The sequence below is a fragment of the Mustelus asterias genome, chromosome 12 (genome assembly GCF_964213995.1).
Source record: "Mustelus asterias chromosome 12, sMusAst1.hap1.1, whole genome shotgun sequence".
NCBI lineage: Eukaryota > Metazoa > Chordata > Chondrichthyes > Carcharhiniformes > Triakidae > Mustelus > Mustelus asterias.
In genome coordinates this window covers 71657587-71677378 of record NC_135812.1, presented here as the reverse complement: position 1 = coordinate 71677378, position 19792 = coordinate 71657587, and the positions used below count along the sequence as shown (strand labels likewise).

The following is a 19792-nucleotide window of genomic DNA, read 5'->3' as shown; positions in this document are numbered from 1 at the left end:
AGTTTCTGGATTGATAGTCTTGTGAAAATGCCACTAGGCCGTCGCCTCTCTTGTTGGGAGCATATCCTTTAATCAAACTCTCCTCCTCATTGATGGATTACTATAGTTGTCCTAAAATGTCCCTTTTGATTGACAGATGTCTGGGTTAAATCATGTGGTGATGACAGCCTTGAAATTTGGATCCATGGTGTAACTTCAGGCACAGCCCATGGCTGCACCATCTTGAGAAAGATGCCTTACGCCTGTGCCCCACCCCCCGCCCCTGCCAAAGTGTGCTGGAAACTTCCGAGCTTCTCCCATCATGATATCGCACAGCTCAGTCAGCTGATGTGGTGCTCAGGCACTAAAACTGAGACCACTCGGGTCCATTGGACAAATTTGTTTGTGTCGCTCACTAAGGATCAAGCGTTTGGCTGCAAGTAGAGACCCACACGAGAATTACTAAAAGAGGCAGGGATCCAAGTTTCAGGTTGGATAATTTAGAATAACGTCAGCTGTTGCAAAGTCTCTGAAAGTATTCTGGTGGATTTTTGGAGATGTTTTGGCAGGATATGTTCTCACAGGGCGAGCAAAGGATTTGGTGATCTGTCCCACACACACTATCCGGTACAGGGGAAAGAGTGGAAGTGCCCCAGTGTCTGCAGCAAAACAGGGAGATGGAGCACTGGTTGTGAAAAGGGAAAAGGCTCTATGTGATGCCCTCTACCACCTTGGCAGTGACAGGAGGCTGCCTGACAGACCAGTCAACAGACCCAGCATCTCACTGTGCATGCACGCTCTCCTGTATGCATCCCTATCGAGTCCCCATCTCAAACCCCAGCAAGAGAGCTTGGCTGTGACCTCGCACTCAAGTGGCAAATGCTTCATCTTTTACCTATATCCTGACTGCAGCTTCATCATGCCCTGTGACCCACCACGCAACCACCATAGCCTTTAAGGTACGTGGAGTGCCGGTATCTGAGTTGGTGGATGCGAGCATTAGATCAAGTGACGGGCACCTTCGTCAGCCTGTGCTGTTCCCCGTTCGTTCTCTCTCTCTCCTGAGGCTGCAGAGGTGAAAAGGCAGCAGCCTGAATGCAGGAAATAAGACATAGGAGCGGACGTAAGGCCATTCGGCCCATCGAGTCCACTCCACCATTCAATCATGGTTGATTTCAACTCCATTTACCCGCTCTCTCCCCATAGCCCTTAATTCCTCGAGAAATCAAGAATTTATCAATTTCTGACTTGAAGACGCTCAACGTCTCGGCCTCCACAGCCCTCTGTGGCAATGAATTCCACAGACCCACCAATCTCTGGCTGAAGAAATTTCTCCTCATCTCTGTTCTAAAGTGACTCCCTTTTATTCTAAGGCTGTGCCCCCGCGTCCTAGTCTCCCCTGTTAATGGAAACAACTTCCCTACGTCCATCCTATCTAAGCCGTTCATTATCTTGTAAGTTTCTATCAGATCTCCCCTCAACCTCCTAAACTCCAATGAATATAATCCCACGATCCTCAGACGTTCATCGTATGTCAGGCCTACCATTCCTGGGATCATCCGTGTGAATCTCCGCTGGACCCGCTCCAGTGCCAGTATGTCCTTCCTGAGGTGTGGGGCCCAAAATTGCTCACAGTACTCCAAATGGGGCCTAACCAGTGCTTTATAAAGCCTCAGAAGTACATCCCTGCTTTTGTATTCCAAGCCTCTTGAGATAAATGACAACATTACATTTGCTTTCTTAATTACGGACTCAACCTGCAAGTTTACCTTTAGAGAATCCTGGACTAGGACTCCCAAGTCCCTTTGCACTTTAGCATTATGAGAAGATTGCTGCAAGGAAAGTGATGATCGATGTTCTATTCTGGAAAGCCAGTTGGTGAAGGATAGAATTGGAGCCTATCTTTGCACACTTTTCTAAACATTTATATGTAGCGATACACTTAACCTGCGGCCTGATCCGACAATCCGCAGTTTTAATCTGAGTTTATTTATGAGTGCACCTATATAATCCCCAGTTAATGCCTACATCTGCGTACAATAAACATGATTAATATATACAGTAACTTGGTATTACATAATTTAAATTTTCTGAAAAGAGAGACATGCAGTCAAAGCTTTTCATCATGCACTCATCAGGTCAAACAGAAGAATGCCAAATTATGTTATAAATTCGGCATTCTTGCATTTGTCCTGAGGAGTACTGGGTGAAATGTTCCTGCAACATGTTCTTCTTTTCATCAATCAGTATGTCATTGACAGGGTGGGGAGCGTAGACAGCAAGAGGTCCAGATAGCAGGTATTTATGTCAAAGAGCAGGGTGAATGTGTCACAACATTAACACTGCAATGAAGTTACTGTGAAAATCCGCTAGTTGCCACACTCTGGCTCCTGTTCGTGTACACTGAGGGAGAATTTAGCATGGCCAATGCACCTAACCAACACATCTTTCGGACTGTGGGAGGAAACCGGAGCACCCGGAGGAAACCTACGTAGACATGGGGAGAACGTACCAACTCCGCACAGCCAGTGACCCAAGCCGGGAATCGAATCCGGGTCCCTGGTGCTGTGAGGCAGCAGTGCTAACCGCTGCGCCACCGTGCTGCCCGGATATGCAAATTCTCAGTCTAATGCTACAATCAAGTAAATTGGGTACTGCCCATCTTCGCCACCCACACATGCTGGTGGCAATTCACAGACTCCCAAGCCCAAAGGACATGTTTTAGCCTAGAGGTTTTTTATAATCTTCTAGTTAAACCTTTCAGCTGCAAAATAACCAAAGTATTCTCAGTGAAGATCCACATGATTCTTTTATGATTGGAAAATATATTTTTCTGCTCTTGAAGAATAATCTGGGGATGCCTCCATTCATACTATGCATAGACAATTGAGTATAAAGATTGCTTTAATACATGCCATAACAACATGTGACTTATCACCCAATGATCATCATGAATCTCTGTGTGGCTCAATCTTCATTTGGCTGACACAATGGTAAATTGTATTTTTCCTGGATGGCTTCATGGAAGAAATACTATGGTTGCTGAAATTCAAAATCATTTTGGTAGAGATGCTTTCTAAGCTTTAATGACCAGGAAAAATCCAAATAAATGAGCAAGTTTCATTGCAGTTGGAAAGTTGTCATCATCTTCTTAGGCAGTTACTTGGGTGCGAGGATGACTTTCTTGTATTCTGGCATTGTGGGTTTTGAGGTGATTTATTCGTCTAATGCTGGATCCATACACTCTGCCACAGGTGGAGCAGGTATTGTTTGATGAGGCGGGGGGTGAGATGCTCGGAGTTTGGTACGCTCCTTCCGCTGTTTTGGACTTGGGCCAGTCAACAATGTTCAAAATGGTTGACACCTTCATAGGTGGTGCTTCTTCATTTTGGTCGGCCTCGAGCAAGAGATTCCACAAATCAGTGGGGACGCTGCGTTGTTTCAGGGCAGCTTTGAGGACGTCCATGAAATGTTTCTTCTACCCTCTCTGTAACCACTTGCCATGATGAAGCTCTAGATAGAGAGCCTGTTTTGGGTGGTCTTGTGTCAGGCATGCGGACAGTGTGACCTACCCAATGTAACTGATTAGCCAAGAAAATACAAGAGAAAAGAATATATAACATGTGGATTTTGGAGTGTTAGAAACAACAGTCAGTGCAAAAGATGCCTTGATTTCCAAAACTCTCATTGGAGCGCATCTACATACACCAGTTGGTTCCCCCTGTCAAACCCACCTGCCGTCCCTAGTTGGAGGAGGGTTGCGGAGGCAGCCTGTTAATTGGCCAGCTTGAGAATGTTCACAGAAATGGGTAGGATTCGGGATCCCTTCGTGGTCTGAATCCTCAGATGGTCCCAGCAGCTGAGATTCTTGTAAGTTAGCAAGATTTTATATTCGTCTGAAAATAATTGTTGGCATTTAATTCATTTCAGAGATAAAAAGGAACATGCAAGACCAACCCGGTAATCTGTTTAGTTCAATAACAAACTGGGATGTATTCATCAACTCTCATTGTTTCCATTCGCAAAGAGCATAGATCGGTTTACTCAAAAAAAAACTTCTAACCAATCGGATTTATTTTCTGCCTGAGGTGACAGAACAAGGATCCCGAACGCTCTGACACTCCCAATCCAGTAATAGTTTAATTGCTAACATCAGCCTCCCGGACAGCAGCCCAGGGCAAAAGAAACCACGTGAAATAATACAAGAGGCTTTGAAGTATTTTGCATTTGAGCATCAGATCTTGAAGAAGTCAACTTCTTGCACTGTCCTTGGGATTAGTTTAAACTGTTTTTTGACTCTCAGGGTCAAATGTTTAATGACTTTGCTTAAAGAAACAAGTCCAAAAGATGTGCGGGTAAGGTGGATTGGCCATGCTGAATTGCCCCTTTGTGTCAGGAGGACTAGCTAGGATAAATATTTGGGGTTATGGGAATAGGGCCTGGGTGGAATTGTGGTCGGTGCAGACCTGATGGGCCGAATGGCCACCATCTGCACTGTAGGATTCTATGGGGGCTGCATGGTGGCACAATGGTTAGCACTGCTGTCTCACAGCGCCAGGGACCCGGGTCTGATTCCGGGCTTGGGTCACTGTCTGTGTGTGGCGTTTGCATGTTCTCCCCGTGTCTGCGTGGGTTTCTTCCAAGTGCTCCAGTTTCCTCCCACAATCCAAAGGTGTGTAGGTTAGGTGAAATGGCCATGCTAAATTCTTCCTCAGCGTATCCGAACAGGTGCCGGAGCGACTAGGGGATATTCACAGTAACTTCATTGCAGTGTTAATGTAAGCCTACTTGTGACGCTAATAAATAAATAACTTTATGATTCTATGAAACATAAAAACATTGAAAATAGGAGCAGGAGTATGCCATTCAGCCCTTCGAGTGTGTTCCACAATGCAGCGTGACTATGGCTGATCCCCACGCTCTCACCATACCCCTTGACACCTTTAGTGTCTGGCAATCTATTTAGTTTTTAAATATATTCAGTGACCTGGTCACCACAACCTTCTGTGCTGGTGAATACCACAGGTTCATTACCCTCTTGAGTGAAGATGTTACTCCTCATCTCAGTCCTAAATGGTCTACTCCATATCCTGAGACTGTGACCCCTCATTCTACACTACCATCCCCCCTGCCCCCAATACAACCCCACCAGCCAGAGGAAACATTATCTCTGACAAAGGGTCATCTAGACTCGAAATGTTAGCTATATTTTCTCACCACAGATGCTGTCAGATCTACTGAGATTTTCCAGCATTTTCTGTCTTTATTTCACATTCCAGCATCTGCAGTAACTTGTTTTTATCCCCACATCTAATCTGTCCAGCCCTGTCAGAATTTTATATGTTTCAATGTGATCCCCTCTCATTCTGCTAGATCCCAGTGAATACAGGCCCAGTCAACCCAATCTCTCGTGGTATGACAATCCTGCCATCCCAGGAATCTGTCCGGTGAACTTTTGCTGGACTCCCTCCATGGCAAGTATATCCTTTCTTAGATAAGGTGACTAAAACGGCACCCAACTCCAGGTGTGATCTCACCAAGGCCCTGTACAGCTACAGTAAAACATCTTTGTCCTCTATTCAAGTCCCCTTGCAATGAAGGCCAATATACCATTTACCTTCCTAACTGCTTGCTGCACCTGCATACTTGCTTTCAGTGACAGGTGTACAAGACACCCAGTTCCCTTTGTGTGTCAATACTTTCCAATCTTATCACCATATAAATAATTACATATAAGAGGGACCTTGATGAGGTCGCAGCTAGGGGACTGCATGCAGTTCTGGTTGCCACATTATAGGAAGGATATGATTGTACTGGAGGGGATGCAGAGGAGATTCACCAGGATGCTACCTGGGATAGAACATTTAAGTTGCGAAGAGAAGTTGGATAAGCTTGGGTTGTTTCTGTTGGGGCAGAGAAGACTGAGGGGCACCCTGATCAAAGTGTACAAGATCATGAGGGACATGGAGAGAGTGGATAAGGAGCAGCTGTTCCCCTGAGTTGAAGGATCAGTCACGAGGGGAGATGAGAGGCAGGAGGTTTAGGGGGGGATGTGAGGGAACATCTTTTTACCCAGAGGGTGGTGACAGTCTGGAATGCGCTGCCTGGGAGAGTGGTAGAGACAAGTTGTGTCACATCCTTTAAGAAGTATCAGGATGAGCACTTGGCACGACATAACATTCAAGGCTATGGACCCAGTGCTGGTAAGTGGGATCAGGTGGGAGGTCAGGTGTTTCTCATGTATCGGTGCCGACTCAATGGGCTGAATGGCCTCTTCTGCACTGTATCATTCTATGAATACTCTGGCCATTCTGTTTCTCCATCCGATGTGGATAACTTCACATTTATTCATGTTGTACTGCATCTTCCATGTATTTGCCCACTCACTCAACTTGCCTCAATCACCTCATAAATGATCTGTAAGCAGGGACAGAGTGTAACATAGCAAAATTTGTGGATGATACTAAAATAGGTGGGAAAGCAGACAGTGATAAGGATATAAAGATTTTACAGACGGATACAGATAGGCTTGGAAAATGGGCCAAAATTTGGCAGATGGAGTTTAATGTGAATAAGTGTGAGGTTGTCCATTTTGGCAGATAAAATAGAAAGGCAAATTATTATCTAAGTGGAAAGCAGATTCCAATTGCATTCGGGCAGAGGGATCTGGATGTCTATGTTCATGAATCGTAGAAAGTTGATATGCAGGTACAAGGCAAATGGGATATTGGCATTTATTGAAAAGGGACTGGAATATAAAAGTAGAGAAGGGCTGATGCAATTGTACAGGGTGTTGGTGAGACCACATCTGGAGTATTGTGTCCAGTTTTGGCCTCCTTATTTGAGGAAGGATGTGGTGGCATTGGAGGCAGTTCAGAGGAGGTTCACCAGATTGATTCCAGGAATAAAAGGGTTGACACATGAGGAGAGATTAAACAGTTTGGGCTCATACCCGCTGGAGTTTAGAAGGATGAGAAGGACTCTGATTGAGGTATATAAAATACTGAAAGAGATTGATAAAGTAAACGTAGACCTAATGTTTCCCCTGTGGGGCAATCTAGAACAAGATGTCACAGGTAGATTTAAAACTGAGATGAGGAGGAACTACTTCTCGCAGAGGGTGGTGAATTTGTGGAACTCGCTGCCCCATAGCGCAGTGGAGTCTGAATCATTAAGTTTCAAAAAGGAGATAGATATATTTCCAGTTTAAAAATGGGTTAAAGGGATATTGGGAACAGGTGGGGAGGTGGATTTGAGACCAGGAAGAGATCAGCCATGATCTGATTGAATGGCGGAGCAGGCTCGAAGGGCTGAATGGCCTACTTCTCCTAATTACGATGTTCCTATGTCATCTTGAAGCCTCTTAACATCTTCACTGTTCACATTCCGACGAAGTTTCAAGCAAATTTGGAAGTTCTACATAATTAGATTGCGGAACTACAGTTTAGATTCATTAATTGTAACCAATCATTCGTAAAGGCCACGTCTGACGAATTCAGACAACAGAGTGGGGTAACAAAAGCAGAAAATGCTGGAAAATCTCAGCAGGTCTGATAGCATCTGTGGAGAGAATGCTTCTGCATGCTCCTGACTAAGTTTCTCCTTCCCTTCGTCCCACGGTGGCACAGTGGTTAGCACTGCTGCCTCAAAGCTCCAGGAACCCAGGTTCAATTCCAGCCTTGGGTCACTGTCTGTGTGGAGTTTGCGCATTCTCCCCTGTGTCTGTGTGGGTTTCCTCCCACAGTTCAAAGATGTGTGGCTTAGGTTGATTGGCGATGCTAAATTGACCCAAGTGTCGGGGGATTAACAGGGTAAATAAGTGGGGTTATGGGAATAGGGCCTGGGTGGGATTGTGGTCGGTGCAGACTTGATGGGCCAAATGGCCTCCTTCTGCACTGTAGGGATTCTATGATTCTTCCCGAAAAACCTCTCGCCAGTTTGGTCAGTCACAAGCCAGGGTGTCCCACGAGTCGGTGGGAATGTTTGACCTCTCTGGGCATGCTTTGAGGACCAATTGAAAGCATTGCCTCTGTCCTCCTGAGAGTCTCCTGCTGTGACTGAGCTCCGGGTAGAGCGATTGCTTCAGGAGCCTGGTATCAGCTATACGAATGGCATGTCACAGACTAGGCTGGGCATTGCCAGCAGAACCTGCAGGTATAAGCGTTAAAAATTTATTATGTGCCTGTCAGGAACATAAATAGAGAACATTTATTTGTTCTAGTTGGGAGGAATCTTTCACTGCAGGTATCTGGGGAGGGAGGGGAAGGATGGTGTGGCGGGACGTTGGGTAGGAGGGTGGTTCAGTTTATTATATGAACAGAAAGGTAATGTTTAAAACAACAAACATTGAGGTACTGAAAACCTTGAGCTGTGTTAAAAAAACAGAAAATGCTGGAAAAACTCAGCAGGTCTGGCAGCATTTGTGGAGAAAGAAACAGAGTTAACGGTAATATGACTCTTTCTGTTTTTATGTCAACGTATTTCCTGATGCCCACTGAAGCTGCATCACACACTGCCATGTCTCAGCACTACTAGGTACTAAATACTCTAAATGTACATTTCACCGGAAGTTGCTCAGAGATTGGGGGTTGCTGTAGGAAATTGAAATACCATCCTGGTTCAGTTCAAAATCCTTTCCTGTAGATGGTGTTAAGCCACGTTAGCCACATGTCATCCTACTCCATTTGCTAAGGGATTTTCACAGTAACTTCATTGCAGTGTTAATGTAAGCCTACTTGTGACACTAATAAATAAACTTACAACTTTTTCCTCTTCTCCTTTACCCTGCCCTGCTAGACTGCCCTCACACGGCTCACTCTTACTTATCTAGAGTAGTTATTACATCTCCAGCGTGGTGACAGACTTGGGGTCGGACTGCTTGTGGGCCAAAGTGTATTGAATTTAAGCTTTTGGCTTTATCTTCAAATTCCTTCATAGCCCATCTCACCTCTGAAATTCCCTCTTTGGATCTCCAGTTCTGCTTCTGTATCCTTCCCCTTTATGACCCACCATGAGCGCTATAGCCTATATGCCCACTGAAGCTGCATCACACACTGCCATGTCTCAGCACTGCTAGGTACTAAATACTCTAAATGTACATTTCACTCCCTGGTCCTACTCCCTGGATTTCCTTCCATAAACCCCTCCAATTGTCGATTCTGCCCATTTAAAGACGTTCTCACAAGCTCATGTGTTCAGCCAGTTGTGTTTACTCAGCTCTCGTAACTCTCAGAGCATGTGTCGATATGCGCGATCTTCTTGGAGATCCTCTCCACTTTGAGCCGGCGGTTTGTGGTGTCGATGGTAGCCATGGTGTGGAGGCTGGGGTGGGTACAGTAAGAATTCTCACAACACCAGTTAAAGTTTATTTGGAATCACGAGCCTTCGGAGCGCTGCTCCTTCATCAGGTGAGTAGCACCCATCTCCGAGCACAGCATGCTGTTCACTCCATTGTTCCTTTTCACTCTTTTCTTTCTCCCCGCTGTGTAAAGCATCTTGCAATTGTTCCTGCGTTAAGCACACAATGGAAATTGTTGCTGTTTCCACTTTCTGTCTGGCTGTTCTATGCGGCCCACAACATTCGAAAGGAAAGCATATTAAAAATGATTCATTGTGCTCTCACCTCATTGTCTGATTCAACCCACATAAATTCCCCATTGTTCCTTTCTAATTTTTCGTGCTCCAATTTTCCCATCTTCAGTTTAGACATCAGTGTACCTCATTTTTATCTATTATGAAGTTTCAGCTTGCATCACGAGAATGCAGTGTTTTGTGAACAGTTTGTTGGAGGTTGTGAGTTGAGGCCTAGTCATTCCACATCGTTCTTTCTGAAAAAATTCCATCTGCGAGATGTGGCCGTCGCTTTAAGACTGGCATTTATCGATCATTCCTTATTGCCCTGGGTGTAGCTGAGAGACCTGCTGGGTGTCTCACCCATAAAAATCAGTCATCAACGGTGCATTCTTCAATGGAAATTGGAATTGATCCAATTGTGATGTTCCCAGTTGACCAGATGAGCTGCATTCAGATAGAATCAATCTCAGTCGGAACAGATGATGACAGCAAGATTCCCAAAGGACAAACACTGGAATGTGGAGGGATGAGGGGTGACCTTATCGAGGTTTATAAAGTCATGAGGGGCATAGATAAGCCAAGGTCTTTTCCCCAAGATAGGGGAGCCCAAAACTAAAGGTCATAGGTTTAAGGTGAAAGGGGGAAGATTTAAAAGGGACCTGAGGGGAGAACTTTTTCGCACAGAGGGTGGTGCGTGTATGGAATGAGCTGCCAGAGGAGGTGGGAGAGGTGGGTACAATTACAACATTTAAAACACATTTGGACAGGTACATGGGTGGGAAAGGTTTAGAGAGATATGGGCCAAATGCAGGCAAATAGGACTAGTTCAGTTTAGGAAACCTGGTCAGCATGAGCGAGTTGGGCTGAAGGGACTGTTTCCATGCCTTATATCTCTCTGACTCTCTAAACACAACCACTTGGCCGCTTAGCTTTAGAGGGATGGTTTTCCCTTTGGGGTTGGGAAGCAGGAGTCAGGACTGTTGCCGGGAACTGAACCGGCCCCAGGGGGAAACAGTCACTGACTGGGACACTCCCAGATTGGCATAGAGACATAGTAGATACATCAGCCAGCCTGCCAGTGGAGGAGGGGGAAATCTCTCTACAGGGCAGCTTGTCCTGCCTGGAGCGCTGGCCTCTCGGACTGCCACCCGGTGCCCTCCTCCAGGCACCCAGACTGCCCTCCACAGGTGCGGAAAACTGGAAGCCAGCTAGAAAATTCCAGTCAAACTCTTCTAATTGGCCGTAATTAAACCTTAAATGAGTCCACTGTCTCCAAACCGGCCTCGGAATAAGAGGCCAGTGCTGGAAACAGCATCGGCCGGGAGAGGCGCTGTTGAGGCCTTCCGTGCGCGGTGGGCACTGCAGGAACCGGGGGTGCCTTGTCGACCCCTTTAATCACATTCTAGTTTGATGCTTCAAGTTTCACTTGTGATTTGTTTTTGTTGAAGGCAGTGGGTCTGTCTTTTTTATTTTGTCCCTCAGTTTGTTTGTTTGGCGCTGGAATGTGACGACAAGGGAATTTTCACAGTAACTTCATTGCAGTGTAAATCTAAGCCTACTTGTGACACTAATAAATAAACTTTGAACATTAAACACTTCAGTGATTAGTTGGCCAACAATCCATCCTTGTGATATATAACTTTCCTACATCAATTGGAAAGCAAAGAAATTCATTACCCAATTGGATGATACTTGACTGTCAGCCAAACGGACTTTTCTCCCCATTTTTAATATTTTTATACCTGGCAAAGAGAATTGTTCAATGAAAATGAAAACAATATTTTTTAATGCCCCTATGAGGTTTCTCCAGGGTCGCACACAGCAGTGGCCATGGAAGTTGAATTTCAATTCCTGAAGACTCTAGGTCAACTCTGGAGGGTTGGCAACATTAAATTATGACCATTAACTCCACCCACTTCTGTCCTCTTTCTTGCTCAAGGCACTCAGTCATGGGTTAAGCAGTGTGTTCCAATGGCAATTATTCATGTGTCAATCTAGACAGTAATATTCCAGTTGGACATTCAGCTGTGGGGAAACGAGGGGAGGGATCACCATAGACCCAGAAGGAAAAAACAGTAATACAGGGAAATAAGAATACTGCTCTGAACTGGTCTTGTAAACTTTAAAATGGAACACCAGTAAAACAGGGAAATAGAATACTGGTCCGAGCAGTGTTTTTCCTTCTGGGAAATGTATAGGCTGATCCTGCCTTGCTGTCAAATCTACAAATGCACTCTTTCCAGCAGAACGCTCTGGATAAATGGGCCTGACTGGGCCTCCTTAGTCTCTGGTCCCTCACTTCATTTGTAGATCACAGTGGCACAGTGGTTAGCACTGCTGCCTCACAGAGCCCGGGACCTGTGTTCAATTCCAGCCTTGGTTGACTGTCTGTGTGGAGTTTACACGTTCTCCCCGTGTTTGCGTGCGTTTCCTCCGGGTGATCTGGTTTCCTCCCACAGTCCAAAGATGTGCGGGTTAGGTGGATTGGCCATGATCAATACGCGGGGGTTATGGGGATAGGGCGGGACAGTGGGCCTAGGTAGAGTGCTCTTTGAGGATCGGGGCAGACTCGATGGGCCCGATGGCCTCCTTCTACACTGGAGGAATTCTATGGATCTCCTGCTGACTGATCCAAGAGAGATCAGTTAGATGGAGGCAGGAATTTCCCCTGGAACTTGGAGACCCCGCTTACAGGGTGAAATGGGGTCAGTACCCACTTTGTGTGGGGGAATAGTCCCACAAAGTTTGGGACAGTGATTTCCCCCCTAAACTGGCCAATTAATGGCCAGAGGGCAAGCTTGCCATCCTATGAAGGACAGTGGTGGGCTCCCTAGGCCGGAGGACCAATCGAAGGCCCTCCACTTTCTGAAAAACCAATCAGCAACAGGCTTTCAGCTACGTGAGAGAGGGCAGCCGAAAATGGAGCCGTCCTCTTGCCAACCTTAAATTTTAAAATGCTGTTAGCCACCGAATCACCATTGTGGAGAGGGGGCAGCCCCTCCGCGGGGCATTCTATAACTGCAACTGAAGCCAGGGGCTCCCCTCCTTCCTCCCCCCACCACTCTGGTCTGTCACCCGGAGGCCACTTTCAGGTCAGCTCCACCAGGTTTCCAGAGGCCTACTGCAAGATTGTGACAACAGGCCTTTAACTGACTCAACAGGCTCCTTGGTGCTTCCAGACGGGTAACCCTGCAGCAACACCTCCCCCCTCCTCACTGCCTTTGGTTAAGTTTTGGAGGGACAAGACAGAGCCCACAAGCCTGCATGCATGAATTTGCGCACCTGTCCACATCTGTACTTGTCCTCATCTGAGTTTCAGCCTTTGGATCTGATTGGGAATTTCACTGATTTAACTATGACGGGCAGTGTGCCAATGTTTATTTTATTCGTTCATGGGATGTGGGCGTCTCTGGCTGGGCCAGCATTTACTGCCCATCATTGGGAGCATTTTGAAAGTCAGCCACATTGCTGAGTCTGGAGTCACATGTCGGCCAGACCAGGTAAGGACGACAGATTTCCTTCCCTAAAGGACATCAGTGAACCAGATGGGTTGCGACTAATCAACAATGGTTTCATAGTCATTAATAGACTTTTAATTCCAGATTTTTATTGAATTCAAATTTCACGATCTGCCGTGATGGGATTCGAACCCCAGAGCATTACCCTGGGTCTCTGGATTACTAGTACAGCGACAATACCACTACACCACCACCTCCCCTTGTTGATTTTGATCGATCTTACTGGTTGATCTTGGAGCAACAGAATGCTAGCTATAACTTAGTGCAGCTTGACAGCAGAGAGAATTACACAGGTACTGTGCATCGGAATAACAAAAATATCAATCACTTTGCAGGGGGGGCCCCCAAGTACCCTCAGGGAAAGGCAGCACTGTTTATTTTTCATAAAATGTGCCACAAAGTTATGACTGGTTAGTTATTCCCTCGCTGCGTTCATCACAGTCTAAATGAACTCAGCCCTGCCTCTCAGTTTTCAGAATTAAATTGTTACATATGGCAATGGAAACAGAGCACTTTCTATAATGTCACTTCAGTGGCGCGTAACGGATATTCCAGATTTGGAAGGTGGTACATATAAGTAGACCATTGAACAAAAGGAATTTAGATTCAAGGATCCAGTTGTTAGTTCAACCACAGATGTAATTTTGTGGGTAGATCAGAGAATCCCTACAGTATAGAAGGAACCCATTCGGCCCATCGAGCCTGCACCGACAACAATCCCACCCTATCTCTGTAACATCACATAATTACGCTGCTAATCCTTCCAAAACTCGGGTCAATTTAGCATGGCCAATCAACCTAACCTGCACATCTTTGGACTGTGGGAGGAAACCGGAGCACCCGGAGGAAACCCACGCAGACACGGGGAGAACGTGCAGATTCCACACAGACAGTGATCCCCAAGCTGGGAATTGAACCCAGGTCCCTGGTGAAGTGAGGCAGCAGTGCTAACCACTCTGCCACCGTGCCTCCCCAAGATGTCCTGGAACAGTTATGCAATTGCAGTTCTTGGTTGCCAACTTATTCCAGAACACTAAGGAAACTTAGCAACATCAGAAAGCCCCAGTGAGCTCTTGTTACTATTTGACTAAGCCTATGTGTGAGTCCCGAGGACCAACTCAGAGTACAGAAGCCATCCATTTAACAATTTCGCCTTTGTAATTAGAAAATAATAGAGGGCTGTTTCATTGGTGACTGGACTCTAATGAGATTTGCTGCCTTTCTGCATAACTGTTGCTGTGTGTCTCGGTGCGGATTAGCTGTTCAGCTTCATCCAGTATTCCAGCAGTACAGAATGAGCACAGAATACGTACTTCATTAGATCGATATTTGGGGTTAGGTTCTGGTGTGCCGCACTTAGTTCACACTGAAGGGAAATGTTGATATGATGCAGTATCTTCTCCTTGTATGATATAACACAATATGATAGTGTTAATAAACACACCACATTTTGGATCTAGTGCTCTGACAATGTACAGAAGACTTAATAATTGAAGATATTCAGCACATCGCTTGTTAACTTATGGAGCGGGGTTTCCCAGCCGCTTTTGCCCCCAGAAAAGAAAATCCCACCCGAGGACTTTTGTATGGTCCTGTCCCGCCCACTACGATTCTGCCCACAGAGTCAGTTAAGATATACGTAACAAAGTGGCTGATTGTCCTTCCTACAGATTTGTTGCCCAAATTCTGAAGAATTGCAAACAAGTTGTATTTTAGTGAATTAGCTTTGTGCTACAAGGCCTGAATTACGGTTAATCTGGGGCCCATTGGGACAGATTTTGCTGTCAAAGGAGCAGTGAAGATAAGGGAACTCGCAGTGTGTAACTTCAGGAAAGGGACAAATGCACAATTAAACTCAAGTGTTCGCATGTTGTTGTCCGAGTTGCACTGGGCCGTTAGCTTCAGGCTAGAAGTATCTCACCGTCTGCCTCACCATTGAAATTAGTTGGAACAGCGTGGCATTGCTGTATTTGATCATGGAATCCCTACAGTACAGAAGGAGGCCACTCGGCCCATCGAGCCTGCCCCGACAACAATCCTACCCAGGCCCTATCCCCATAACCCCATGTATTTACCCAGCTAATCCCCATGACATTAAGAGGCAATTTAGCATGGCCAATCCACCCAACCTATACATCTTTGGACTGTGGGGGGGAAACCGGAGCACCCGGGGGAAACCCCGCAGACACGGGGAGAACGTGCAGATCCACATAAACAGTTGACCTGGATCCCTGGCGCTGTGCGGCAGCAGTGCTAGCCACTGTGCCTCATAAGGTGCAAACTAAGTTCACCACGGAAGGTTAAGTTGTGTCCATTTAGTGGATCTTTTACTGAGGTGCTAATTATGCAAGCAACCTCCTTACACTGTGGAGTCTCATTTCAAAAACATCTAGTTTTGTCTTCCTACTACCTTTCCAGCTCTTTTTTTCCCTCTCTCGTTCTTGCCCTCTCTTCACATACCTGATTTGGTTTAGGATTCACCCACTCTAACTTACACTTTGTTATCAGTCATGGCGCTGTTAGTGCCACATTCCTTCAATCTGATTGGCTCAGGAGATACACAGTTACTACTTATTCACTCAAGTCCCAGGCACCCTGTTTCCCCACTGCCCCACTTTGACATCATCAGCTCACAATTTAAGCAAATTGTAAAACAGGAAATGTGAAAACCTTAAATGGTTTATGTTATGACAGACCTTGAAGGGGCGGATCTTAAACTGCTGTCTATCTGTATCCAGCTCAAGGCAGGATATGATGCAGAGAGTCACAGAGATATACAGCACAGGAACAGGCCCTCCAGCCCAGCCGGTTCATGTAGACCATGGTGCCCTCCCAGTTAGTCCCAATTGCCCGCGTTTGGGCCATATCCCTCTAATCCTTTCCAACCCATGTACTTATTAAATGTGCTTTTTAAATGTTGCTATTGTACCTGCCTCAACCACTTTCTCTGACAGCTCATTCCACGAACGCACCACCCTCTGCGTGAAGAAGTTCCCCTCGGGTCCCTTTTAAATCTTTCCCCTCTCACATTAAACCTATGTTTTCAATTCCCCTTCTGTGAAAAAAATGACTGTGCGTTCATCCTATCTGTGCCCCTCATGATTTTATACACCTCAGTAAGGTCATCCCTCATTCTCCTACATTTCAAGAAATAAAGTCCTAGCCTGGCCAATATAGGTTGACACGGTGACACAGTGGTTAGCACTGCTGCCTCACAGCACCAGAGACCTGGGTTGGATTCCTGGCTTGGGTCACTGTCTGTGCAGAGTCTGCACATTCTCCCCGTGTCTGCATGGGTTTCCTCCGGGTGCTCCAGTTTCCGCCCACAGCCTGCAAGACGCGCTGGTTAGGTGCATTGTCCATGCTAAATTCTCCCTCGGTGTACCCAAACAGGAACCAGAATGTGGACACTAAGGGATTTTCACAGTAACTTCATTGCAATGTTAATGTAAGCCTACTTGTGACAATAATAAATAAACTTTAAACTTTAAAAACCAATCCTTGTTGTACGATTGGTACCCTTGCGTGAATCAGAAGAATCCAAAAAGTTGGACACTTTGGGACGCCCTGCAAGAGTTGGCCTTAATAATCATTTTCAGTTCAGTTTTGAAAGCAAATTAACGTCTGAATGTAGGTCACCATAAATTCACTTCTCTGACATTTTCACTGAGGATCAGGGTTGCCAATTCTCGTTGGATGTATTCCTGGAAGTTTCATTAAATCCTGCTTCCAACCACCAGGGCTTCCCTCCCCCGCCCCAAACCTACATTTTTCCCCCCTCTCCATCGGTCCCCTGATACCGCCATCCTTTCGGTGCTTCGCCACACCAATCAGAAAGCATACAGGCTCTTGGGTGGTTTGTGACTCTCAATAAAACAGCCTATTTATCACATATCTAACAGTTTTATAACAAACAGAAAAAAATGAAAGTGTTTGAAGAAAATAGAAAAATACACACACAATTCTTCTAACTCACAGAAAGCGTAACCCATTCCTACTCGTTTTATGTTCATCTGGGTTCCTCACGTCGAGGAGCTTAAGCTTTAACTTTTAGAGATCACCGGACAAGCTTGGAGACTTGGCAGCTCTATTGGAGAGCTGCTTGGTCAGAGATAGTGTGCAACATTGTGGAATCAATTCTCCACCTCACCCTCGCTCTGATCATTCCCCCCCCCCCCCTCCCCCACCCCGAGTCCAGGATTAATGTTTTAATATAAAATGAGGACAGGAAAAAAATAATTGATGGATGACTTTAATTCTCAAAGTCTTTACCATGCCTGCTACATGGCCCCCGCCTCAAATGCTCCCCAGTTTAGGTGCCTGTTGTCCGTCCCACTTTCAGATGTTCAGCCCGGCGAGGAAGCAGCTCATGGTCAGGAATGTGACAGAGCTGAAGAGTTAGCTTGGCCCATCAAAGCCAGACCTGCAGAGACCTGGACAGGCGCAGCACACCTCAGGAACTTCGCTTGGGTGAAGTGGGGGAGGTGATAGCAGATGGGCAGGTGCTGGAGTCAAAGATTAATTCCCAAAAACCATAATATAAGCTTGAACGTGACAGCTCTGAATTTCCATAGGTCCTTTGGATCTCCTGCCATAACTTAAGCTGGAGAATCAGTAGAACCATTGAGTCCAAAGATGTGCAGGTTCGTTGGATTGGCCATACTAAATTATCCCTTAGTGTCCAAAGATGTGCAGCTTAGGTGGATTGGCCATGCTAAATTACCCCTTAGTATCCAAAGATGTGTATGTTAGGTGGATTGGCCGTGCTAAGTTGCCCCTTGGTATCCGAAGATGTGCAGCTTAGGTGGATTAGCCATGCTAAATTGCCTCTTAGTGTCCAAAGATGTGTAGGTCAGGTGGATTGGCCATGCTAAATCGCCCCATAGTGTCCCAAAATGTGTAGGTTCGATGGATTACCTATGGTAAATGTGTGGGGTTACGGCGATAGAGAAGTGGAGAGGGCCTGGGTAAGATACTCTGTCAGAGTCGGTGCAGATTCAATGGGCTGAATGGCCTCCTTCTGCACTGTAGGAATTCTATGATCTATATTGGCCTGGACAGTCGTTTCCATTGTTTCTCCTGAGGTTCTGCAGACGTCCTGGTACGAATCTTCAACAAAAATAGCATGAGGAATATTTAATTCTTGATGAGGACTCTAGAAATGGCAGCGACAGAGATAAGAGCCTCCTGGATAGGATAGAGGGGTGTTGAATTGAGTCCATCTTGAAGGCAGGATTTTCCACCTGGGGTAAATCACAAGGGGAACTTCCATCCAGCTTTGGGAGTAGATCTTTCTTGCTCCATCCCACTGGACTCCAAGATTCCTACTCATATTTGGGATTCGGGGAGGGAAGAGAAATCTCTGTTACAAGCCTAGAAAAATTACAGGGGAACGCAGCCACCTCCACCCCTGCCTCCCCCATTCCCTTCCGAGTAAAAGTCTGTGATTAATCTGTGCATGTCCCATCATAAATGTGCAATTTGAATCTAACCATCTATATTTGGATGGTTGTTTATAACATTTGCTATTGTAGCTGGTGGAAAATTCTAGAAGAAGCACCAGGCTGCAGGGAAGCATTGGAACGGATCTCTTTGATGTGTAAGCCCAGCCCATCAGAAACTGATGCAGGTCCGTAATGTCGGCCCTTGTGTTTTGTTTTGGTGCCAGACAGGAGGTTTAATTATTAGGTGACACATTGCAACATGATGACATCCCTATTTAGCCACCAGTATTATTTGGCTGCTGCAGAAGCCAAATTATCGGCAGGCAGTGACATGTTTAGCACGTACAACCTGGGTATGTAATCATTCCACAGCAGCGGGGAGGGGGAAAGTTTAGCAAAGAGTTCTTCTTTTCCCGGGATTTTTCCTGGCCTAGATTCCATTCACTAAGGTGGAGGGGGCAGAGGTGGCCATCTCCCTTACATCCGTATTTGGACACCACCTCCCCCACCTCATCCAAGCAAAGGTCAGGCGCCATGCGCGTGAGGTGTGCTGCACCTGTCCAGGTCTCAGCAGACCTGAATTTGATGGGCTGGGCCAGCTTAGAATCAGCCTGTTTCGGTCACCCAGCCAAGATCAGCAATCTGTCATGTATGGACTCCTAGCAAAAAATTCATCAAGCCCGTACAATGACTCCAGTTTGTCCGACTTCCACACCGGTGGGAAATTGCTGCAAGGCGGGACACTTTATTCTTCCTAAATCTGCTTTAAGTGCACTCAGGAAATCATCTATCATCTCCCTCATCCAAGTGCACACCAATTATGCTCCGAGCCACTGAGCAGAAATTGGATCTGCGAACAGAAAGGAAGGTAGTCTGAGGCCAGCTCACCCTGAGCACATCATCGTTAATGATTGCAACATGGCCGTGGCAAACTCCGGCTTCTCTCTTCTCTTACCCAAGGGATGCTGGGTGGCATGGGAAGAACAGAAGATGGATACAAAGGCATATTAAAAAAAAAAGTTAATGACCGGAATTTTACCGCCCCGCCCGCCACGGGAATCGGAGCGGGCGGAAGATGGGAAGGTCCGTTGACCTCGGACGGGATTTTAAGGTTTCGGGATGAGCGAGGCCGTAAAACTCTCTCCAGCATCTTTGACCCATTGATACCTGCCCTGTGACAGCACCATTCAGTGTGAGATCGTTTTCACGTATTTCCACAGGAGTTCCAGATAATTCTGTGCAAAAAAATGGTGTATTTTCTGATGAGAACTTAGCAAA

General features: G+C 46.1%; 1 protein-coding gene across 4 annotated transcripts in view; it reads left to right on the top strand.

The window, feature by feature from the left end:
- The window catches only part of qtgal (queuosine-tRNA galactosyltransferase), a 315686-nt gene that overhangs the window by 225767 nt on the left and 70127 nt on the right, over positions 1 to 19792 (top strand). The gene's annotated exons all lie outside the window — the stretch shown is intronic.